This window comes from Ambystoma mexicanum, chromosome 5p (genome assembly GCF_040938575.1).
Source record: "Ambystoma mexicanum isolate Mex_15411 chromosome 5p, UKY_AmexF1_1, whole genome shotgun sequence".
NCBI classification, from domain to species: domain Eukaryota; kingdom Metazoa; phylum Chordata; class Amphibia; order Caudata; family Ambystomatidae; genus Ambystoma; species Ambystoma mexicanum.
Genome location: NC_090930.1, coordinates 822,849,564 through 822,875,832, shown reverse-complemented (window position 1 = coordinate 822,875,832; position 26,269 = coordinate 822,849,564).

Genomic DNA, 26,269 nt, shown 5'->3' with positions numbered 1-26,269 from the left:
CGCATTCTCTATGGGAGAGCAGTTTTATACCAAAGTTGTAAAATGTTTGTGATAGTGTTTTGTCAGATGATATGTCATGCAAGAGGTCTTTTAGCTCTGTTTTCTCTGCTTTGCAGTAAAAATGTATGCAATGTATTGTATATATGTGTTTGCATTCCACAAGAGGGCATTGTAATCATTGATGTACTTGGATGCTTTGTCCCTTTTAATGTTGTATGTATTTTTAGGGGTATTTGTCTTTTACGCTGTGTCTAACAGAATACATCAAGCTATTTACTGTCCTTTTGTGCAAACTGGTCTAGGGAAGCCAAAGTGACATTTGGTATAGTATTTCCTTTTGTTTTTATATCTGCGTCAGCATAATTTGCCACAGTTATGTTTTTGGAAGCTTAGGAATTGTGTATGTAGGTCACTATCTGTAGTTTCTGAAGGGATGTGGCAGGTAATGTATTTTTCAATAAACTGTAAAACAGTGACGTCACTATCATGGCTACATTTTGGAGCATATTTTATCCATAAAAGCATGTGGATGTGTGGTGCTCCTCAGAATTGATATTCTTTTCTCAGAAATAAGTGATGCGCTTCTCCGAGCGCAGGGGTGGTATTATTGCAGAGAAAAAGTGCAGCATGGCAATGAAACGGTGGTGAAAGTACCTTGATACATTGACATGGTCAAGAGAACAGAGTTCTCCTTGTGTTTTTATATCTATTCTGTCTTTATTTTGGTTTGCAGTGCATAGGAATTCATGCAAGTCATCCCATGCATACTCTGCACAACTTAAATTACCAATCCATGTGGGTGGGCCTAGGTTCCTTAGCATATAATGTACATCAGCATGACGTCGGAACCAGTATTCCTTTGTACCACGCATGTTTGCCAAGAGATTTGTGATACTTGACTGCAAAACTTCATCTTTGTCTTTTATTTTTTTTAAGCAGTGAGGTAGCAGATATGTTTAAAAAGTTAGAGCCTGTATTTAATGTGTGTGCAACTCCATAACATAGCGGTTCACTTTCCAAGAAGAGGTGGAAAATGTATTTGACATTTTGTCATTTTGTCTGAATCTGGAGTCTTCAAAATATACCCTTGAAGAATTATATTCTGATGCACTAATTTGTGTGGACCTTTCATCACATCGTCCTCCTTTTCCTGTAGGAAAGAGTAGAGGAAAAGAACATGCTTGTACACTTTTTCCCATATGCTCATTGAGGATCTTTTGGCTTGATGCATTTGATATGTTTCTAATGCATCGTCAATGGTGTCTTTGGAGTTTAGTGGGTGAATTGTATACTGGTCAAAAATGTTGGCTGCAGTAACAGGATCTACATGTCCAAATTGGCCAGTTGCTTGTGAGTCTTGAATTATTTGGGTGGTTTCTCTTACGTTTTCCTCTATGTTTATATCTTTGTAGCATTCATTGTTTTCTTCTTGATATTGTAGGTCTTGTCTAACTTTGTTTAAGTCGACTAGTTGTTGCCAATTTTATTTTATTTTGTTGGCACCCATTAACTAGTACAGTCAAAGATTGATCTATTGGTTGTCATACTCCTAGTTTGTACATTATCTTTCAGATCTAATGGCAAATATACTACTTTGTCAGCGATGCCCTTTAGTAACTCAGATGGAGGTAATTTGGCTGATTTTAGTTGAGGTTTATTATAGCTTTAAGTGGGTGCACTGTTTGGATTATAATGCTCTCTTACAAGTTAAGTTGTTGGAGAGCGTTCAGAAAAGGGAATATTTCTAAGTTATGTGATAGCATGTGATGGCATTTGGTTATTTTCAAGCTTTGTGTTGCAATACATTGAAACTGTTGAGCGGTCAGTTATTTTGTATTTATTTGTGCTTTTAGATATGAAGCTAATTGGAACCATTGGGATTCTTCCTTGTCTTCTATTTTGTAGGATATACTTACTATTTTTGTTCTCTTTTGTAAAACGTTCTGTGACAACAGACACATATTTGGTCTGGTATTTCAGCAGATGTGTTTTGAAACTTAGCTATTTCTTTTTTGTATGTCGTTTATTAGGACGTTGATGTTTATCATGTTTTTGATAATGTTTTCTGAAGGAATAGAATTTTCTAAGTCAACTTCAGTTCCAAAGTATTTACGTTGGATTTGCTCTATTTCTTGAGGTAATTCATTGGCTGTTCCATGTAGGAGAAAGTTATTTAAATTTTGCAGTTCTAAAGCTGGACTTTTTGCATATTATAGTCGATGCACAAGATTGTGTATATTAGAATGGTGTGTTGCTAACATTTGGATGTGATGGAAAGTGCTTTTGCAAGCAGTTCCTAAAATGCAGGCTAATGAATGTCCTCGCAGACAGTGTGGTGCGTACTGGACAGGAGTCCATGGTTTGTAAAGTTTTCATTCTACCTTTGTCTTTCAGTTTCACATAGTGATTGAGGAATTGACGTAAAGATTTAAAGGATTGTTGGTGTACATTACACATTGAGCTGCATGTCCATTTGTACTCTGGACAGTTTGTTTGGGTGAAAGGAGCATTTGGTTGAAAGTTTGTTGGGGACTTATTTTCTATAAGGGTTTCTTTTGCCATAATGGTGTCTTCCACCATGTCATACCCTCGACCATTATTGTCTATGGCAATTGTTTTGTTGTTGTTCTTGTTTAAACTTCGGCTGTGAGATCACTCAGCAGCTAAAAGCTCTGAAATCCACTAACTCCTCTTCAATTTTGGTCGGCGACCTCAATAGATGGTACCAAAACCCCTTAGATAAAGAAGCCATTAGTCTCAAAAAATCATTAAAAAATATTGACTTTATAGTCCAAAACAACGACCCCACTACCATGAAGGGAAATCAGTTAGATTGGGTCGTGACACATAATCTTGTTACCCAGAATATATCCACCCAGCCGTGCATCTGGTCAGACCATTTTAAAGTTCTCTTTGAGATCTGTGTACCAGCTGCCCCTAGCTACAAACACAGTCCACACATCACAACCATGAGCCGAAACTTTAAAGGTATAGGTCCAGAACAATTAGAACCATGTCTCTGCCAAATTGGGGAATGCTTCCAAACCGGGGACACCTGCGAGCAACTCCTACAAATCTACACTAACCATATCTCAGAGATGGTTAACCAATACGCCCCCCTCAAATCTAAAATGGTCAGGAAAACCAGTAATCATCAAAGCTGGTTTAATAGTACACTCTGGGATCTCAATATTGAGAAACAGCGATTAGGAAGAATATGGCGAAAAGATCTTACTCCTAACTCAAAGGAGCAATGGAATCAGGCGAACGTCAAGTATAGACACTGCATCACAACTGCTAAGGCGGAATACTATAATAAGCAGATTGAGGCCACACCAAATGCAGCCAGCAAACTTTTTGATATTCTTAAATCTTACGAAAAACCTAAATCTGTGTCTCCCCCATACACACCTACAGAGGAAGACTGTGAAAATGTAAAAAAAGCTTTTGAAAATAAAAACCAAAAAGTGAGAGAAGCCATCATCCTGGCCAGAGAAACGTCCAAAGAATCCCTCCCATCGATGGCGGCTAATTTACAGCCATATGAACCAGATAACTTTAATTTTCAACCATCTTCAGAGGCTGAAATGGTGAAAGTGCTGGCCAAGATGAAATCATCCTCTTGCGCAGAAAACCTAATCCCCCCTAAAATCATTGTGGAACACAAAGAACTGTTCGCACCAGTGCTATCCAAGATAATTAATGCATCTTTCCTTGATGGTAAGATCCCCAAAGCTGTAAAAAAGGTGACCATCACACCGCTGTTAAAAAAACCAGGCCTGGATCCTAAAGATCCCACCAATATGCACCCTATCACTAATACCAATTTTGTACTGAAAATTATGGACAGAATTGCTACAGGACAATTGCAGGCACATGTGGAAACCAACAACATTCTACATGAGCAACAGTCGGGTTTTCGTGCGGCTCACAGCATGGAAACCGTTATACTGGACCTGCAAACACGTATGCTCTCCATAATAGACAAGGGCAAATCAGGGATCTTAATGCTTTTAGATCTAAGTGCTGCTTTCGACCTTGTCGACCATACACTTTTACAACAAGTTCTGGAGAAAACAGCGGGGTGCTCTAAGGCAGCCCTGGCATGGCTAACATCTTTTCTCACAGACCGTGTAGCTAGAGTTCACTGGGAGGAGAAGTTTTCGACGCCCTCCCCCATAGGTGCAGGTGTACCGCAGGGAGCCAGCATCTCTCCTCTCCTCTTCAATCTATTCATGAAATATCTCTGTGTATTGTTATTATCCATGGGCGTCCACTTTACCAACTACGCCGATGATACACAGCTAGTGATAGATTTGGAAGGAGAGTATCAAATAGATAAGGAAAATATCACAACCATATACAACTTGAAAGACAGATGGATGGAAGACAATTGGATGTGTTTGAACTGTAATAAAACCGAACTAATGATTTTCGGCTCCAGTCAAGCAAGGGGCAAGCTTGTTAGAGAGTTTGAAGAATTCACGATCAAAGACTCCAGCATCAAGGTGGTCCCCCATGTGAAAACACTCGGGATGATGCTGGAGGCGTCCCTGGGATCTGAATCCCAAACCAATTTTCTCCATAAAAATAACGCCTACTATATTAGGCTACTAAAAGCCATACGTCCACTACTTACAGAAGATAATGCGGCCACAATAGCCGGGGCCATTATACTGGCACGCCTTGATTATGGCAACTAATTACTACTGGGAGCTTCTAAAAAGTGCATAAACAAATGCCAGATAATGGAGAATAATGCAGTTCGGATCATAAAAAAGATCGATAAAAGAAGCCACGTGACAGAGGCCAGAAGATCTCTCCATTGGCTCAGAGTAGAATCCTTTTTAAGTCCATGACTCTGGTTCACAGGTGTCTATATGGAGTGGCCCCATCCTATCTCAGAGCCAAATTCATCAGATATATCCCTAGCCGGGCTCTGAGATCTCAAACACAAAGCAAGCTGCAGATACCTCAGGCATCTCGAGCGACTGGCGCGGGGAAATCTTTCCCGACTCGTGCTGCTCAGCAGTGGAACAATCTCCCAGCTTCCATGAGGGCAGAGCCAAATCTGCTAACCTTCAGAAAAAATATGAAGACTTATCTTTTTAAATAATGTGCCATCTCCCCGCTGATCTTATACCTACGGCCTAACTTGAATCTGTCTCTCTGCGCCCTGATGCCTACGGGCAATCGACGCATTACAAATAAACAAATCAAATCAAATCAAATCAAGCTTCTTCATTGAAATATGGTTTTGTGCTGCTTGTGTGAATCCGTTCACCATCACAGACGTTAGAAGAGGTCTGTATATTGACACTGCACTTGTTTAGAAGTACTTTTTGTAATATATTGATTAATTTAGTCAGTGGTTTCATTCTGTTTAAAATCAATATAAACAATGTTCTCTTTAGTAGTACAGCGCTGTAAATTAGAGCTTGCAGGACTAGTCTCCTGCAGTAGTTTTCAAGGGTAGATCATGACTTTTCAGCTGTTTGTATAAGATTGCGAAGAACTCTACGGTGGAACATTTTCTGTAACATAAATTTTTTGGATTGCTTTACCGTGACTGTATAAACACTGGTAGATACAGCGTTAGATTTGTTGGTATATCTGCTTTTCTTTGTACATATTTCTTTACTTTTCATTTTTGCAAGAGGGGCCTTACCTTTTTTAGTCGTGGCTGGTTTAATTTTGTTGAGTGAGGTTACTAGCTCTTTTGTTTTAATGTTTTCTATAAATTGTTTTAGAGGTGGATAACTATATGGTGTAGCTTTATTCTTATCTGCTATATTTTTTCTTTCTTTTCTTTGGAGTTGCTTTTTAGTAGGCATTTTGTTGTGTCTGTTAAAAAAGGTAGCAGGTGCTCCTCCCCAGAAAGAACATGGCATGATAACCTGTTCTGAGATGAGAGTTTGCAGCACATGCTTTTTGCTCACTGTACCTTTCACAGATGGGAAATATCCATTTGCATATCAGTCTTTGTCCCGCCCACATGGGCAGTCCAGCACCGAAATGCTATGTCAATTCTTCTCTGAACAAGAGTACCACCAGCAACCCCATACACGTGTTTCAGCCTTGTTGGGCCTCATCAGTGAGGTGAAGCTGTTCCTCTCTGAGCACAGTGAGCAGGGAGTCCACGTCTGGTTGCCCCCAGGTAACTCAGGGTGACCAACCCCAAGTTCCTCGAAAATATGTTATAGGGTTGCTTTTGGTGCTCTTGTTCAGAGAGGAATTGCCATAGCATTTCGGTGCTGGACTGCCCATGTGGGCGGGACAAAGACTGATATGCAAATGGATATTTCCCATCTGTGAAAGGTACCCTGAGTAAAAAGTGTGTGCTGCAAACTCTCCTCTCAGAACAGGTTATCATGCCATGTTCTTTCTGGAGAGGAGCGCCTGCTACCTTTTTTGAAATATTTTGTTGTGTCTGTTGGGAAAAGAGAAAGTTTTGGTTGGAAAGTTGTATAATGTATATGCATGTATGTTGCATGGGTTTATGGGTGTGATTGTAGAGATGAAAAGAGTGTTGTGTGATTGTGAGGTGGTATATTAGGTGTGGTTCGGAAGGTTGTGAGAGTAAGAGTCTGCAGAGGTGTGATGGTGTTGGGTTAGTGAGTAAGGGAGTGGTGGTGTGATGGAATCTCTTGTGACATTGTGCTGTTTTGAGAAACAGAGTGGGTGTTGCAATGGTGGTGTTTAGAGGAGCATAGGAAGAGAGTGAATGACTTAGAGTGAAAGAAATGTTGGTTTGAAAAGAGTTGTCTGGGGTAATATATAGTGGAACTGTGTACTGCTGTAATTACATACATGTACATGGTACATTAATGTACTTAGTTGGATGTGAGGGGCATTATTTTTTCAGTTCTTGTCTTCGTTAATGTGCTTCTTTCCTGTAATTGCAAAAGAAAGTTAGTGGGGATATGTGGTAATGGTGAAGTACTTTTAGTGAGCAAGGTTGTTATGTATGAAGGAAGGAGGAGTGGTAGGGAAAACAGTTAATAAAATTGGTGGACAGTTACAAATGTTTGCTTTTAGGAGCATTTTCATGAAAGTTAAGAAATGCATATGTGCATTTATAGAAGCTCTGTAACATTTTGTAAAGTGGAAGAAAAGTAGATGGAAAAGATGTGTAGTACACCTTTAAATGGCAGTTTTGTGTGTGGAAGTTTAATATGTTAGGAATATATGCATACTTGCCAACATGATGCATTCTAATCTCTAGGTGTTTATGTAGTCGTAGATTCTTTGTTTGCGTTCTGGGACTTGTACTCCAGCTTTCATAATGGGAAAAGTTGAACTACAAGTCCCAGATTGTAGAGAAAAAATAAGGACTGCATAAGCAGCTGAAGATCGGAATGGGTTATGTTAGGAAGGACACATGTACTGTGAATATATTAAACTGGCACATACTGAGCGCCAATTAAAAATGGTGTACACATCTATTTTATCTGCTTTTATAAAAAAAAAAGTGACACACTGCTGCTATAAATCCAGATATGCATTTTTTTACTTTCTTCAAAATGCTTAAAAAAATATTTAGAAAAGCACATCATTTTATATGTTTATTTGATATGCATATCACAGTTTTGAATCTTTAAGTACAGTCGTGTTTTTTTCTTTGCATTCTGGGACCTGTAGTTTGGGTTTTATAATGGGCGAAGTGCAATGGGAAGTGACAGAATGCAATCAAAAAAATAAAGACTAAGGGCCTGATTCACAGAATCATTTGTTTATGGTGCAATCCCATAGGAAAACGCCCGTAATACGCACCTATAGATTGGAATGGGTGATGTCGGGATATATGCATGTGCTGCCAACATATTAAACTGGCAGACACTAAGTGCCACTTAAAAATGGTCTACAGATCTGTTTTATCTGCTTTTCCTTTCTTTTTCTTTTAAAAAGTGACACAGTGCTGCTGTACCTGTACATATGCATTTTTTAACTTTCATCACAATGCTTGTAAAAAGAAACATTTTGAAATGCAGAGCATTCTAATTGTTTGCTGATTTATGTGAGCAGGTTATGAATGCTACAATGCATGGCATTTGGCAGAGTGGTTAAAAAAGAGAATATGCTTATTGAGAAGCTTATTACATGGTAAGTAGCAGGAACACTCTCTCTATCATACACACACACACACATATATATATATATATATATATATATATATATATATATTTGTGAAAGAGTTGAAGAAAACATTTTTTTAAATATAAGCATACCTGTACTATGTTGCGCAGTAGTTTTTGATGCAGATGCCTTTCATTAACAGGAGATATGTACTCTGAGAGTTCAAGGGTACATCCGAAGTGTTGAAGTGAGATGACATGGTTAGGTGCAGAGGTTTTGGATGGGATTGGTGGATGGATGTGTGACTGTTTGAAAGCAGCCAATGAGGGAGTGTTGAGAACATGAAAGTGGAAAGGGTAGAAGGGCTGCCCCTGTGCTACAAGGTCTGCAGACACTGCAATAAATCATGGATGGCACATGCCACATCCGGGTCTTTTGTGGATGCCTGGCATAGAAAAGGGACTGTGGGTATTAGCCTATCAGGTTTGCTGGGTGTGGTGTACAGGAAGATAGGGTAGGAGTTGTGTTTGCAGGGGTTTTGGGGGACTCTCCAATTCTGTCATTGAAGGTGTATGCTGAAAGTCATGGCATCTTTAGAAGTATTGGATTGCCAGAAGTCGAAGTTTTGTAGCATGCAGTTTGTGTCTTAAACTGGGCAAGCTTTTTTTTTTTATTCTGTGAGTGTATGGCTCACTTTAAATGTCCAGACATTCTAAGTGTGCAATGTGGAGGAGACAGTTCGAGGTTTGTGACTCCATTGTATTTGCAGGTCGCCCTGAAGGATTTCTTTAAAAGCCTAATGGAACTGTTTCCTGCTGCGAAGATAGTTTTTTCTGAAATAAATCAGAGGCAATCATGGAGATGTCCAATAAACCTTTTCACTCCACAAATGGAAGAATCAAGGCAGCTTGTCAATAAATCTGTATCTGCTTTTTTATATGCTGCAGGAATGTCATCTTTTCAGAATGACAAATTAAGGTCTGATGGTGTGATTTTTTTGTTGTTGTCAAGATCGAGTTCATTTCACAGATGTTGGAAATGCAATTTTCCTTTACAGTGTTACCAAGGCATTGAAAAAGATCCTGTAAGAAAATTGTAAGGGAAGATGTAAAATGTAAAGTACTACTGGACATGAAAGAAAAAAAAAGGAAAACAAATGTGTTTGATAACAAACCCCCTACCAACATGTTTTTTTTCAGAGCCACCATAAAGATTAAATAACTTAAATTGTGTTTTATTTCCCCCACACCCCTTCGAGTGGCTGCAGCATTCCTGGACACTGCAATAGTCCGCCGACGGCACGTGCCACATCCAGCGTTTTTTAAGGTTGCGTAGCTTGAAAGGGGACTGTAGAGACCGCAGACAGCTGCGGTGTCCGTGGACATCGGGGGGGGGTGGGGTCACCCAATCAGGTTTTCTGGCTATGGTGTAGAGGAAGAGAGGGTAGCACAAGTTTTGATAGTAGGAGTTGTCAGAAGACTGCAAAGGGCCATTGCAATGTCTTTCAGAAGGTAGACTGTGTGGGTTTTGGGGGGACCCTTTGGTCCATTGGTTGAAGGTGTATGCTGAGCATTGTGGAAAAGGCAAAAATCTTGGATTCCCTGAATTGGAAGTGTTCTGGTATGGAGTCCGAGGCATGAAATGGGTGGACTTGCTCCCACTTTGTGCAAATATGGTTGAATTGAAACATCCAGACATTATTATTGTTCTTTGTGGAGGGAACAGTTTGGGGTATGTGACTGGAATTTCATTGCAGTTTGCAATGAAAGAGACATTGAGAAAGTTGAAGGAAATGTTCCCTTTATAGAAAAATATTTTTTCACGCATTGCCCAGATCCAGATGCGGATGCCCTCAAGTTGATTTGGTCCGCAAATGAAAAAAGCATCAATAAAGCTGTGTGTGTTTTTCATAATGAGCACATTACATTTGATAGTGCCAACATTTTTCAGAGAGATGGAGTCCATCTAACTGATGTGGGTATTCTGATTTTTGTGGAAAACATTCAAAATGCTCTGAAGCAGTTTTTGTGAAAGTGAGAAGAAATAATTAAATTCAGTAAAATGTTTCTTAGTTCAGTTTTTAAAACCAAAAATAAAAAAATTAAATGAAAGCCAAAAACACAAAAAAGTTCTTTAAAGAGCCACCATTTTTTAACGTGAAACAATTAAAATTATTTCAATTCTTCCACCCTATGCCTGGAATTTTTTTACATGTCCATGGACTACCGTGCTGTACACGGACTATGCAGACTGCACAGGGCCTGTGACTTTTTTTAACTTCTATTTTTGTGAAAGGTGGCTCCTAAAGAACCTTTTTTGTGTTTTTTTGGTTTTATTGTTTTTTTGGGGCTTGTTTCAGGAGAGGCAAGGTAAGGTGTGAAAGTGAAAAGAAGACTAAGGAGGGAAGGCGCACCAACCACAGAGATGGGGGGGCAGGTGGACAGGGGAAGATGTTGGGCGTGCCTTCAATTTAATTTAGGGGGCAGTGTTTCTCATGCTCCTTGACAACTGCCTCAAAAGCACTTCAAAACTACTCCCCCCTGCAGAGCGGTGTGTCCCAGTACCTGCAAAACACTGTGACCCTCGAAAGATAAGGCTTTACAGCATCTCGTATGGCCAGCGAGGTGGCCGGTGGGATCCACTGCCCCAAAGCAGTACCCTGTGTGCTGACAGGAGTGGTTGAGGAAGAATGTACAGTGGAAGATAGCCTGCTTCTCCCTAAGAAAGTAACATCCTTTCTCAGTGCAACCGGGTGGTTAGAACGGACATGGCGGCACATTGATGTAGTCCTGAAGAAGTCATGCCCCTGTTGTCCATGACTGAGTTTCACCGCACACTCAGTGCATTCAACATGGGCAGCCTTCACTTTCGGGACCCCACCCATGGTCTTAAAGAACCGCCACACCAGGACTCACTCTGGGTCCTGGAGGTATGCACTTCCACTCCCTCATCTTCGTCATCCTCTTGATCCTCCTCTACATCATTGCACCTGTTCCCCTGTCCAGGCCCTCCAGATGGTGATGGTGGTGATGGTGATGGTGGGGGTGGTTGGAGAGCAGAAGTGGCCATAGCAGATGCTGGTCAGAAAGAAAGTTCTGAAAAGTTCTGCAAAGCAGGTGCTGTAAAATGCTCTCCCCTGGATAGCCAAATTGAGAATGAGGAAAATTAATGGGGGGGGTTTCTTCAGAGGAACCGTCCACAGACAACTGAGTTGCAAAAAGGCCTTGAAAAGTTGTAACAAGTTGCCATATCAACCAAGAATGGATCTGGGATGAGTGCAAGGGTAAGGTTTCTGCTTGAAACACTGTAGATCGTCTGAAAATGCACTTTTAAACTGTCTACGGTCATGAAACCTTTTTGCAGACACCCCCATCACGCCGCAGTGGCTGCAGTCACATGATGACGTCCTCGGCCATCCATGGCCTCATTGGGTGGGAATTTCAATGCGCATGTGCTGGGTGTCTGAGGACAGGTGCGGTGTCCGCAGACTAATTAAAAGTGAGTCATTTGAAACCAGACATATCCAGACCTCGTGCCTGTCAGGTAACACCTCAATGGCATTTGTGATGTCATCTTTGATGTCCTGGGGGTTAGTCTTAGCAGTGCATGGAGGTGGCGCAAGTTATGGATGATTAACATACCATAACTGGCAAATTTCAAGCGTTTTTTGGTTTTACTTGTAACCATAACATCCCTTTAACAATTTTTTTCAGTGAATATATATATATATATATATTACAGGGCCTGCAGTAGCGGCCCTGTAGTTATGGTTAAGTTGCTCAACCCATAGGAAGAGCACTTTTTGGGCAGTTTATAACTTTGGACAAATTCTCACATAACTTTGCAAAAAAAGTATATGGCTTTGTCTGATTGATTCTGCAAGGTTTGGTGAGGTTTTGTGCAGCGAGGCAAAGTCATAGGGAGGGTCCCAAAATATGTGGTTTTTCCACATATACGCAATGGACAAAAATGTTTGCTTACGCCTAGAGCCCAAATTGCTGGACGGATTTTCACTAAATTTGTGGCAGGAGCTGCGGCTTGGTCCCAAAAGCGGGCTTTTGCAAATTTGGTGTAAATCTGTCAAGTAGTTCTTTTTAAAATGGCCAAAAAGTAGGTACAAAAATTTGTGATATCTGGGTTCAGTCCACAGACTCACTTCCCTGTTCGGTCTGCAGATGGGCCTCCGATTGGCCCATGCGGCAGCATGATGTCCGTGGACATCGGACGTGCCCGCTGATTAGATGATGAAAGTGTGAGGTGCTTCATATTTTTGGGAAACACCTGCCATGTTGGGTTTTGGACAGCGCCCATTGTCTGTGAACATAGCAGTAGAAACATATAAAAAATACAACATTGCACTTGTCAAACTAATGAAACACTCTCTGGGGAGAGGAGGAGTGATGAGGATGGGATGGGATATGGCCATAAAAAGCCAAAAAACGGGTGGTTTCCCACCTTCGAAATTCGCAAACAGTTTCGGGACATCCCTGTAATGTTCGGGATCATCTCAGATGTTCGGGGGCATCCATACGTATTTTTGCATTACAGGGTTGGTGAAAAGCAATGTTTGGATGGCATATAAATTTGGCACCACTCAATGAAACTGTATTATTCTAGAGGTGACCTTGAATGGTTCTACAAAGTTTGGTGTTGTGTTGCCAAGAGGGAACAAAATAAGAGGGGGGGCAAAGTAATCATGAATCTGCACAAAGTTTGTAAAAAGAATTAAGACCCAGATTTGAATGTTTGGTTGGATTTTGTGAAGAGGGGACCAAATTAGATGGGAGTTTCAACATTTGTAAATGGGTTATAACTTTGTTTCCGTTTGACAAATTTGCACAAAGGATTTTAGAAAGATTATAGACCGAACTTTCAATTGTTTTGCAAAGTCTGAATGGATTTTGTCAACTGGGAGCCAAGTTATATGACTATTTTAGGTATCTACATTTTGACACTTTTCAAAAAACAAAACATGGATGGATTTGCAGGAAAGTTGTGCAAGGATCGTTGGTAAGGAGCATTGGCAAGGACTTGAAAGCATGGTTTTGCAAATGTGTCTGTGTTTTATTTTTTTAAAAGTGTCATAATGTAGGTAAAAAGAATTGTGATATACCATTGGTGACTGAGGTATAGCCGGTGGCCATGATCAGTGGCTAGAATGTCTGAGTCATGGCCTGTGGCCATGGGCAGTGGCCAGATTGTCTGAGTCATGGCCTGTGGCCAGATTATCCGAGTCATGGCCAAAGGCCATGACCACAAGGGACTGGCAATGGGGTTAAAGTGGGCATGGCCACCAGGGACTGGCTATGTGGTGAAGTTTTTCAAAATTGGGATAGGTTTGAATGGTAAAATAAATTCTGCCTGTGGCTAAAATTCTGCCTGTGGCTAGAGCCCGATGTGCTGCACAGGATTGCATCAACAGATCGCCTTGACTATTGCTGTATGCACTCTGAGACAATGCTAATCAGCAGATAATTACCAAGCACGCTGAACCAGGTGTCCACATGGTCACCAGGCCACCCCTTGAAATCATTACACACCCTTATTTGCGACCATAGTGTGACAAGATTGGGAATGGATGCTGCACTCAATTCCACAATCTTGCAGCAATGACTGGCCTAATATCCACATTCATTGAGAAAGACTCTAGAGAGTCAAATTACGTGTTGCCCGAGTTCTAACAATAAATATAGCATCAAGAATGGTTTTGAACACTGCTTCATTACGACAACAGTTACTTATTCAACAACCCAGTGCTGAGGTGAACAGGGCTCACTCTCCTATTCGGAACCTAACACTTGAAGAAGGAAGGGCACATTCTCAAAAGAACCCCATCACCAGAAGCAGGGTTATCTGTTTAAAGTACTAGATGAAGCGCAGTGATATACCCATTCTACTGCCCTGTAATTACTTGATAATCATGTACTCTGATTTGATTATTGGGGCATGCAGCATGCCGAACCCTAGGTTTGAAAGGGAAGAAAGATTTTCCTTGCTGCAACAGCCTGAATTGCTCTACTGAATGACAACAAACCTGCGCGAGTAGCATCAGCAAGGACCTGAAAGCAAGGTTTTGCAAATCTGTTTTGTGTTTTATTTTTTCAAGTGTCCAAATGTAAGCAGAAAAAATAGTGATATATGTTTGGTGCATGGACAATGGCCTGGCCCTCGGCAAGGACCAATGTCTACTTTGATTTACTTATTGGGGCATGCGGCATGGCCGAAGCTGTAGGTTTACATGGGAGAAAAGAAATCTGCTTGCGACTGCAGCTCAGAGTGCTGGACGGTATTGCAGCAAACCTCCCGGGCTCCCATGAGCACTTGTGCATCTGTCCTGCCCCTTTTATGTATGCAGTTGTGTCACTGCACAATGCATATGTGCATTGATAGGAACACTATGTACAATTTCTGGGTATAAGTATGGGAAATGCAGATGAAAAATATTTGTAGAACATTGTTAAGTGGCAGTTGGTGTGTGGAAGTTTATTATGTCGATACTATATGTAGAGTTTTTTTAAGTGATTGGTGGCTATATGTGTGAATGGTTTAAAGCAGGCAATGAGCCAGTGTTACAAACATAACAGTAAAAAGAGTAGAGGGGCTGTTTTGTGTGATGGTGTGCATGTGCAATCCAGTTTTTCTAGACAGGAATAGGCTAGACAGGGGAATGCAGAGACTGTGCATAGCTATAAAGGCAAATGGATTATGAAGTTTATTGTATAGTAGAGAGAAGAATTTCAGACAGAAATTTGTTTCTCTGCTTTTTTCTTTTTCTCTAGTATACAATTGTCCATTATTTCCATTAACATAGTAGAACATGCAAATTGGAATTCTGGAGAATCTTATTGAAACTAACTACTTTGCTGAAAAATGTAAGTCTATAAGATTATTTTTTTCTTCTATTTTTTAATTGTGAAAGGTGTTTCCTAAAGGAACCTTTTTTATGTTTTTTTTGGAAGGAAGGGGCACCAACCACACATATGGAGGGGCATGTGAACAGGGGAAGATGTTGCACGTGTGTTAAATATAAGGTAGAGGGCAATGTTTCTCAAGCTCCTTGATTACAGCTTCAAAAGCACTTTGAAATTGCTCCCCCTGCAGATGGTGTGTTGCAGTATATACAGAGTAGTGTTGTTTTCGAAAGATATGGATCAACAGCCTATTTTATTGCTTGCCAGGTAGCTGGTGAGATTTTGTGTCCCACAAAAGTAGGCTGTGTGGTGACAGCATTGGTTGAGGAAGATGAGGTAGAGGAAGACAGCCTACTACTTCCTAAGAAAGGAACAGCCTTTCTCAGAGCATTGCAGTGGTTGGTTTTGGTGTGGTAGCACATGGAGGTGTTCCCGCAGGAGTACTGCCCACGTCGTCCGTGACTGAGTACAAAGTTGCACTCAGTGCATTTCACTTTGGTAGCTCTAGCCTTTGGAACATTTCCAACAGTGGTAAAGAACTGCCACACCCATGATTCTCTCTGGGTGGTAGAAGTAGGCACTTCTTCTACCTCATATTCCTGTTCTTCTTGATTGTCTTTTGAAGTATTGTGCTTCTTTCATTGTGTGGATCCGGTGGTGGTGGCCCTTGGTTAGGAGGGATGGCAATAGCTGATGCCATTTTTAAGATAAATAACAGTTTTACTAATATTCTTCAAAAAGTGTATACAAGTGTTAAAAATTATGCTAGAAGGTGGAGAATGGCAGAGTTTTAAGGTGAAACATTCTAAATTGGAGATCATTTTTGCTATATTGGGGTAAGTATGATATTAGTAGGTTGGAGCAAATCAGGGTGCACTGCTAAAAACCTATGAAATTCAATGAACAAACTTTGTTAAAGGGACATTATGGTTAAGTTGCACTAATAAAAACCCATGAATTTCAATGAAAAAAAACCTTTGTTAAAGGGACATTATGGTTACAAGTAAAACCAAAACCCCCACAAATGTGCCGTTATGGTAAGCTAAGCAACCATAACTTGCGCCACCACCGTACACTGGAAAGACAAACACACAGTATATGAAAAATGACATATAAAATGTCATTGATGTCATCACTGATAACATCACATATTAAAATAATTTTCTCGAACAATCACTTCAAGGGGCAGTGTTTATAATGTTCGTAACAGGATGTCAGGGGTGATCAGGAGATTTATCATAAACACTTTAATGTTCTCATCTAAACATTATATTTGACTGTTGTTAATACAGGAACCTAATCATACATACATTTAGACGAAGGCTGCAGAATGTACCAAAACAGTACAATATTTTTAATATGGACATTTCCGATAGTAAAATAATAAATGCTACCTTATTAAAGTTTTGCTACCTTATCCAGTCCATGCTCCTTACATGAGTTTCCTTGAAATCAGCTCATGTTTTATTTGTTCAAACTACTGTTCCCAAGAATAGTAAAGTGAAATTGACTTTACTTACCATTTCTCTTTGTAGGTCCAGCACACACCATCTTATGTGAAGTGCTAGGGGGGTTACCTAGTAGCCCCTTAATCCTACATTCTCATGTAACATTTTCATGTTACCCTCACTACTTTAAATGGCTGGTGGCAGTGGTTTAATTTTCCTACCATTGTGCTTTTCTACCGCAGGCTGAACCCTCAGCTCTAGTACAGCACCCATTTTCTATTTGTGAGGTCTTTCTTGGGTTTTACTCTGTGCGTCGAAACATATTTGGGCCCTTTATTTGTCTTGCCTTTGGTGGACTTCAGCCCTGAAGCCGCCTCTTGCTCCTGTGTGTCTGGAAATGCAGGATGTGAGGGAGGTTCCCGAAACTCCCCTGTCCTTTGTCTCTAGTAGTGCGTGAATGCAGCTAGTCCTGATTGTAGGGGGGCCAGATGCCCTCCCTGGCCCTTTCCTAGAGACGACACTGTGTAAGAGAGTACTTGGTTTTTGCTATTGTAGACCAAGATGAGACTATTTTGTGGAACGTTTCTGTTTTATTCAAATAACGGTAACTATTGTATTGAATTCTCATTTTTAGTAAAATGCGCTGTTTTAATTGTGTTAAAACAAATCAGTCATTATTCATTTTACCCGAATAAATGTGACTGTGAAAACCAGTACACATCTCTTTGCAATTTGCAATGAAAAAGTGTCAGACCAGAAATAACACAACACTCTCCCGCATGTTCATGTAGTCTTCTTTGATTCTTTAATAATACATTAATATGGTTTGATTAAGAATTTGTATATTGATAGTAACCTTTGAAGTCAATATTATGTTCTGGGGAACAGAAAACATATGGTCTTATTTTGTATGTAGAGTTCAAAACAGAAATAGGAACATCATATTTTTTTTTCTGCAGTACAGACGAAACTAAAAGCGAAGGGCACCTTGGAATTGTGAACACTGAAAGAAGAGGCCCTTTTTAGGGAGAATTCTCCAGAATGGCTAATTTCCTTTACCTACTGAGTCCCTCAGCAGCTTTGCTGGATTTCTGGGATATGTTTTTCACCTGGTAAGAGTGCGATCCTTTTTTTCCACTCTTACATGTGTTTTGCTGTGTGTGTTTAACATGTTTGTGTTCATAGACTGTGGAGCCTCACCTACTCCACAGGCATCATCTTTTTACTGTGTTTTACACAGCACCTTCGGTGCAGTGACACAGGCTTGTCTTTTAGACTTCCCAACTCAGACTCCATTTTCTGGAACTGACTACTGTCTCCCAGAACATATAAAGTTGCCATTAACTTTATTAGCCTCTGTAAAACCACAGACCCAGTACACCCTATCTTACATAGAGTACTGGAAAGGGTTAATACTTATCCCTTTTTGTCTGTTTCTTGGAGCGTTGTTTCGCTCCCTTTTCATCAAGGCTTGGCTGGTGGCATTGGTAACTACCCTATTTTGTCTACCGCGGTTATCTTAAATAACCTGGGTATTGTTTTAGGGTATCTTGGTAGCCTCGAACTTACGCTAGACCATATATGTTTTATTTCTGTTCCGGCTGTGTTTATTCACCATTTCTTTTTGAAAATGTCTTTCTCGTGTTTTACTCTGTGCGCCAAACCAGGTTTTGTTCCTTTGTTCACTGTCTTTTCGCTGGCTTCTACGCAGAAGCCCTCCTTAGGCGCTTGTATGTCTGAGGGGGACAGGATGTGAGGGAGGGGTTTAGGACTCTCTGCACAGGGTCTCCTTGGAGACCCATGTCGCACTCTGAACGGTTTGGCTTTGGTGAATGTCCCAGCGGGTCAGCCACCCTGCTGTGTGATTGACAGCCAGGATGTGTGAAGGGAGGGAAACTGCATAAAAAGCAGGTCTCTGGGTCTGGAAAGGCAGAGTCGCCACTGGAATGAAAGAAACGATGAGGAGCTGATGGAAGAGGACCCCTACCATGACTGAACCACCCGGTGAAGCCCTGCTGCAGGTCCGAATCCTCGAACTCCAATGACAGAGAAGATCCTCCAGAAATCTTCTTCCCCTGAGCTGGTGGGACCAACCAGTTTGCCCAAACTGCAAGCCAGGACTCCCTCCTCTGGTTGAATTCACTGTACAGAGCTACAGTGGGCCGGAGAGCCAGGAAGGGGTGACCCTGCTTGGGTTTTAAAGAGCGCACCTTTTATTCATTGCTTTGCTCTGCTGCTGGTTTCTTCCCTGGGCAGTGCAGGACCCTCCAGTCTTCCTACGTCATGTCAGTCCGACAATCGCTTCAGGAACTGTGAGCCTGCAGGAACTGCCAGGAACGTCCGCCTCAGCTACAGCTTCTTCTCCATTTAAAGGTACTGTGCAAATCCGGTTGTTCGTTTCGTTCAGCCACGGTGAAAGTGTGTGAAATCTTTCTCCAATCTGAGGGCTTGTCCTTCTCTACTCTTTAAACTAACTTTTCTGCCGACCAACTTCATCTGGAACACTTGGCAAAGACTTAACCGCGAACTACCCTGAGCTGTGTGATCTTGAGCAAAAGACTTTTGTCCTATTAACTTTGGCCCTAAGTCTTTTTGATTTTATAGCATCACTGTAGTTCCTCTTTCTAGATTGCCCGGCTTACTTACCTGTTGATGCTGTTTAATTTCTGCCTAACTTTGTCTTTCCCTCCCTTTTACATTTCTGGAGTGCAATTTTGCTCCCACTTCATTTGTGAGCTTAACTTGTTTGGAACCTATTGGGAGTGGTGTGGTGTATTAAGAGTGTGATTTTTAAACTGCTTTACTTTAGTGAAATGTTATACAACTGATGTGTAAATAAATGTATATTCTTTTACTCAGAAACCTTGAGTGTTTTTTTTAATCATAGTAATTGCTGTCCTTTGTGTAACTATTGATACTGCTCACTTGCTATTGAGATAAGTCTGGCTGCTCACCCATCTCTACCACTTTACTCTGTAGTACAGGCTTGTACCAAAGGTGAATTTGTACTGTCACTTGTAGTCTTAATTTTGTGTGGTGTTCCCAAAGGGTACTGCATATAATTCTGCCTAACAGCCCTCATAGTAAAAATGACAAGGATAAAAAATAGTAACTAAGCTGAAACAAAAGATAACATGAAGTTTACAGAAACACAACTGACAAAATTAAAGTTTCTTTTCATAAAAGCTGTCGAAAGAGAACAATCTGCATTTAACATTGCGAGAATCGAAACACAGCAATTAATGTGAGTTATGTTTTTGCTATTACTTATTATAATATGTATGTAAATGTGTGCTTTACAAAAAATGTTGTTCTACATTTATCTTCAAGTTGACTCAAAGACAGCACATATTTTAAATGTAAATATAACGTATACATAAGATACATGTTATATTTAAATGCAGTTAATTGTGTTAAATTGTGTTATTTATTAACAATGGTTAACAACAATGGTTACTGAACTATAAAAATACAATCTTAAATCTACATTGTATCACGGTACCGCCTTCCTTGCAGTGCTCCGCTTATCTATCTTGGAGGGCCCGCTGTTGCTTGAGGGATCACCTTCCTCCGGATCTCTCATGACGTGGACCTCACCGGCGGTTGGTTTCCACGCATGTGCGCTGCCCAAGGCTTGTTGTGTTTGTCATGGTTTCCCGGCTAGACCAAGGAAATCTGTCTCGCCCAAGGATGCTTGTGGGGAACTGACACTGGCATCAGTCCATCACAACTTTCCTTATTCTGAGGAAACTGATGCTGCCTGAATCTCAGACCTTTGTTACAGTATTTGTCCTTGGCTATTCTACTTGTCACTCTGCCTGCATTATCCCCTTCCCGCTTCTTGAGGGTATCTCTCTCTCCCTACTGCTCAGTTCTGGGTCCTGGCTATTTTACCTTCACCTTCTGCTGTTCTACTATGAACTCCGTTCTGCTGCTTTATCTTTCTTGTCTTGGGCGTCCATGTCACTCCTTGCACTGTCCTGGCAGCACATTCATTACGTGGGTGGTCCATTTCCTGTGGTGTTGGGAGAGGACTCCCGGTCTCTGGCTGAGTTTCAGTTTCTCAGACTGGGGGCTGGGAGTGATCTTCCTTCCCATACTATCACTGGAAGCCACAGGTACACAGGAGTCCAGGGGAGTGCACCTTGACACATAGTTACATCATAACGATTTATGTATGTCATGGCAGCCATATGCCACTGAATGGGTTATTCAACCAGAACTAGAGCATCACCATTATGAACAGAACAGTCATCACCATCTTCTGGGACGATTGTGGCGCTCCAATTTGCCCATTTGCATTGCCTGACATCTGGGCAAACATGCCAGCATTTCATCAATGTAGACATGCAGAGATCTGAGCAACATTTTATTGCCCATGTGTAACAAAACCTTTTCTCTCCCAAATGGAACTCCATGATGCTAGAGAGAAAATGGATGATGGAACTGCATGGATTTATAATAAATTCCATGCAATTTTCAGTTGCAGAGTTCATGTATTGGGATTAAAACATTGATGAATGGAATCTGAAAGATTGCATGGAATGTGACCATCAACCTAAACATGAGCACTATAGCTTGAAGTAAACAATCTGTTTTTCCATTGGTTTTGCGCAACAAACATTGTAATCGCTCCGCTGGATTTATTCAACTATTTATGTTTTATTTAAGCAATATGACCCGAGCGGCGGGGGCATTACCGACTCAGGTAATGCCCCGGGGCCCACAGTTATCGTGAGGGCCTTAACCAAGTCCCCGGGGCATTATCTGAGCCAGTAATGCCCCCGCCGCGAGGGTCATATTGCTATTAGTACCCCGGCCCGCATTATGTGCGGGACCGGGGTACTAAAAGCATTTTATTCTGATTTCGGGACAGAAAAAAAAAGGAAATGACCAAGAAAACCGAGTCCGTTTTCCCTTTCCATGGCGGCCATCGGGAGCGGACGTGCTGGGAACACAGGTGTTCTCAGCCCGTCTGCTCCCAAAAAAGGATAAAAAAAAAGGTAAGTGGGGTTGGTAGGGTGGGAGTAGGACGGGAATAAAAAAATTAAAAAGGTTTTTTAAAAAAATGTACCTGCATCCCTGGCGAGGGACGAGGGAAGCCTCCAGCCGTGTGGAGGCGCGGAGCAGGGATGGCTCCCGCTCCGAGTCTCCACACGGCTGGAGGCTTCCCTCATTCCTTCCCGGGGAAGCAGGAACAAGAAGGTAAGTGGGTGTGGGAGGGAGGACAGAGGAGGGAGGAAAGGGAATAAAAAAAAAAAGTTTACCCGAGTCCAAGCGGGGGGTGAAGGCAGCCTCTCAGCCGCAGGGAGGCTCGGAGCGGGGATGGCCCCGCTTCCAGCCTCCTCATTGGCTGAGGGGCTGCCACACCCCCCACTGAGGACAAGGCGGCTGGAATCCCGGCTGAGAATCAAATGATTCTCGGCCGGGTAAGGACGCGGCGAGAGCCAATAAGAATGCGTGTTGCATTCTGCTTGACTCTCGCCGGGTACTTATAAGAAATATAACAACTTTGTTCATTCCCGACTATGAGTAATTATTGAAAAGTGTAACTTGTTATATTCTTTTTGTTAAAAGTGAATAAACATTTACTGTGTGTGTGAGTCCATCTTTTACATTTTGCCTTGGGTAAAATGATGGCGTAGTTGCTGACAGAGGACGTTTGGCTATGCTGTGCACCAGCGTCATTGAAGAGGCATAGCATATCAGTTTGACATGGCGATGTCAGCTTGAGGGTCGGGTGTTATGATTTACTGCTGCCAGGGCACTTGAACTTAGGGCGATTGATCAACAGGTAAGATTATCACAACATTGCGGTTTCCGACCCATGTGGTCCGCATGTCTACATGTCAGACAATGGAAGGTAAGATGCATTGGAAATAAAATTGTGATCGATCGATATATGCTCAAAAATACATATGCTATGCATTGGGCCACTAAAATTCCTGAGAGCACTTCCCCTTTAAGTTAGTGGTTTTGTCTGTCATTCTTTGGTGCTCTAGGATTCTGCATCGCATGTGCCGCCGTACATGTAACACAATGCCAGGACATGGGTTCCCGTCCTTCAGTTACTTAACTATAGGGACTTCAATGACATTGGACACTTTAAATGATCTGCTTGCTGCCTTTTATTGTGCTGTGGAATATTATTGGCATAGAACCTTCTTGGTATTCCCTCTCTTCCTCTCTCCCTCTCTCTTATACCCCCTAGTTGTAGGCAGGAGCCTCCTGATTTTTCTGTCAAATTATTTGCTATGTTTGACATTCTCCCTCCTAAAATATCCAAATCCCCAATGCAGTTCAATGGTAAAATGTCATTCTCCTGCTTCCCATGACAAAATCTTCCTCCCAGGCAATCCAAAATGTTGGCATGTATGCAAGCTAGTTCTGATACTGGTCTGATCAATACTGCTATGGGAAAACCTGTCACACAATCTGAACATTGGTCTGTATACTTGAACTATAATTTAATGGGCTATAAGGATATCATTGCCAAATGTTTGGTGAAACTATCAATCGATATGACTGCGAGCGAGCAGAATAAGTTGAGCTTGCAACAAACAGAATGGCATTTGAATATATTCCTTGAATCCATACACATAAAGATATACCGAAGTATGTGCATGAATTTCCTGACCAGCACCTTAGAATAGATTATCTATTATTCAAATTTAATGCACTTCCTACATTAGAAGTGGCAGGGGTTATGGCAGAAAATTCCTGTGGCCAATAGGCTATGTCGACTCTGCCATGTGGGGTGCATTGAATGCATAAAACACTTGATCTTAAGCTGCCATGGTACTTCACTTTTTAGTTATAATTTTAAGTTCATATTATACAGTTCCTATGACCTAAGATCATAAGAGTGATATCCGATCCAGAATTATGAAAGTGGACGAATTTCTTTTGATTTACTGTGGCACCCCTTAAGAAGAAGTGGGACCTTCTACTGCCATATTTTGGCATCTTTCACACGTGGTGCTTGATGCACTTGCATTAGTAATAATAATAATAATAATAATGTATTTCTTATATAGCGCTATGCACCCATAGGTCTCCCACATCTGTAGCGTTATTGATGTGCAGTTCAAGCGTTCTCTGCCTGCCTGCTAGCGTGGGCCACTTTCTTTGTGGCGGCTGCCGGTGGCGAGTAAGCCCTTCTATGTCGCAGCTCCCACTGTTTCGCCCATCTCTTGTTTCCTTCCTGATTGCTGTGGCCCCCGCCGTCCATGGTGTCTCTTTTATGTTGCCCGCCACCTCATGGGCCCTTCCGCAACCTTGTTTGGGCTCTCTCACACTGGTCGGGGCATCGTTATTTGCTGATTACTTTGGGGGGTCCCCCATCTGGTGCACCATGTGCGTGCTCTGTTACTTGCTGCTCCCTTGATTGTCTCCGGCTCCTTTCATTGGCCTAATTCTGTTTGGGCTGTACCCTTCAGCTTTCTCCCATCCCCCCACTCCTCGTTGTTCTATATGTATCCCTCGCTGCATGAGCTGCTGCTGGCTTGGGCGCATAGATTAAAGATTAGAGCTGGTGTGTGCGGGGGTAGTTATGGCGAGCCGCATGCGTTCTTGGCTCGACCCAGCGGTTCCGTGTCCTGGATCCTTGCGGGCACACCCTCGCCTGCTTCGGGGCATTGCTTTGCATCCGACTGGGTCTTGGTTCTAGGTCCCTGAGTGCGATCAGCGCATGTGCGTTGCCGCAGCCTCTGGGCTGGGGACCCTGCACTTCACCCTCAGTCCCTTCCATCTTGTTCCTTTGGTTCGCCGCCCCACTTCCAGGGCTTCACTCACCCGGTGTTCCCTGTGGCAGTACTCCTTCTCGCTCGCCCGGTCACAGTGCTCCTAGGAACTGCTCAGCTTCGGCTCGCTCAACATAGGGGTCTGGTTCAGCACCGGCTTCCGCAGAGTGTTGCAGAATCTCTGTCTCGCAGGCAGAGAGTCTGATCTCGCATTTAGTATGGCTTTTTGTACTGCTATTGACCTTTCTTCGCTTTCTGCCTTCCGTGCAACTCCTCCCCAGGCGCTGCCTCGGTGAGGGCTCACCAGCTAGGTTGACGAGTCGCGCCCGCCATTTTGTGAGGTGGCACAGTGCTTGTTTTAGTCCTTCTCGTGACCTCTTCATGCTCTGTTTTCCTCCCAGGTTTCACCCCAGTTGATATCCGCACCTTCAGGCACCCTGTCTCCTTGTTTCCTTAACTTTCAGTCACTTATTCAGCCAGCTTTTATTTATCGCATGGCTGCCAAGCCACGCCCCCGTGGTTACACTTATTATAAAACCTGGGTTCTGGAATTCTATTTCTTTTTGGAACACTGGGACAGTAATAACCCCCTTCACTATTCTATAGAAATCAGGTCCAGCCTCTCAACACACCGGTTTAATATGGTCATGAAGAAATAGATTTGAACAACGTTATTGTATAGGGCATACACCAATCACAAATGTGTATCCTTTCACAATTCAATTTGTAATGTCGCTGCTTCCAGTGATCCCACATTTAAGGAAAAAGCCTTATTAGGGCGAAAATACTGAGGGCTTCAAGGTTAATTACCAAGCACAAAACACATACACCTTCTACTATATTCCCCCTTTATGTGATGTAGCTTATAAACTGGGACGCCAAAAATACCTTTCATTGCTTTCTTGGATGTAATGAATGCTTATGACATTTGTTTTAAATCCTCTGGGATTATTGTACTCACTTTGTGGTTGTCTTTCAAAGGCTGATGACAGGCAGGGGCACCAGTTTGCTCTAGGCAATTCCACCTGTCATGGTCCTCCTTTCTGTCTATGCACCTGTTCCCAAAATTACGCTCCATTCAGCTCCAGCTGGAGAAGGCTTTCTTAAGGAGAATGTATTTATGTATTTGTGTTTATAAAGCGTGCTTGCAGCCCAGGGGCATCGAGGCGCTTTTGCATCAGGGTAGCTTAGTAATATGACACGGCATTGCTTACTGATTACATTGGACGTAGCAATGTTGTAGAAGTTTATATGGATAATAATGATACATAGTAAGTACTCGGATCATATAGTGTTGTATCAGGTTACAGAAATATGCAAAACAAGGTACATGTATGTCACAATCCGTGGACGGGGGTTGGGGGGCCTGCTGGGCAGTTTAGTGCCTGAAGGGCAACGATGTGTGAGTGTAGGAGCTTCAGTAAAACAGACGTGTTTTCATTTTCTTGCAGAAAGCTAGGTGGGATGAGATGTTTTTAAGGCTGGGAGGAAGGGCGTTCCATTGGGTAGCTGCAATAAAAGGGAAGTTTGAGCCTCCTGCCCTCGTTCTAATGACCTTGGGCACTACGAGAAGGTTGGTGTAAGAGTTTCTGGTAGGTCTTTCAGTGGTTGGTTGAGTTATTCTTTGGGAGAGGTATTGTGGTGCTGCGTGGTGGAGGCATTTATGAGTGAGGGATAGTGTTTTGAAGAGAACGCGTTCTTTTACGGGTAGCCAGTGGGCTTGTTTCCTGGTGGCTGAGATGTGGTCTCTTCTGGGGATATTAATGGCAGTTTGGAGTGCATTATTTTGAACAGTTTCAGGTTTTGCCATATCCTTTGTAGATGTACCAGCCAGGAGGGCGTTACAGTAATCTAGTCGGGACCCAATTATAGCTCTGGCTATAGTAAGGCATTTATCCTTCGTCAGGTAGGGCCTAGCTGTGGTGATGAGTATGGAGTAGTAGGCACAGGATGAGGCGATGGCGTTTACTTGTTTTGTCATGCAGAGGTTGGAATCTAAGTAGACTCCCATGGTTTTTACAGCCTGGGAGACTGGGATTAGTATGTTATCAATGGTGAAGGCAGCGTATTGGTTGTCCAGTTTTTTGTGTGT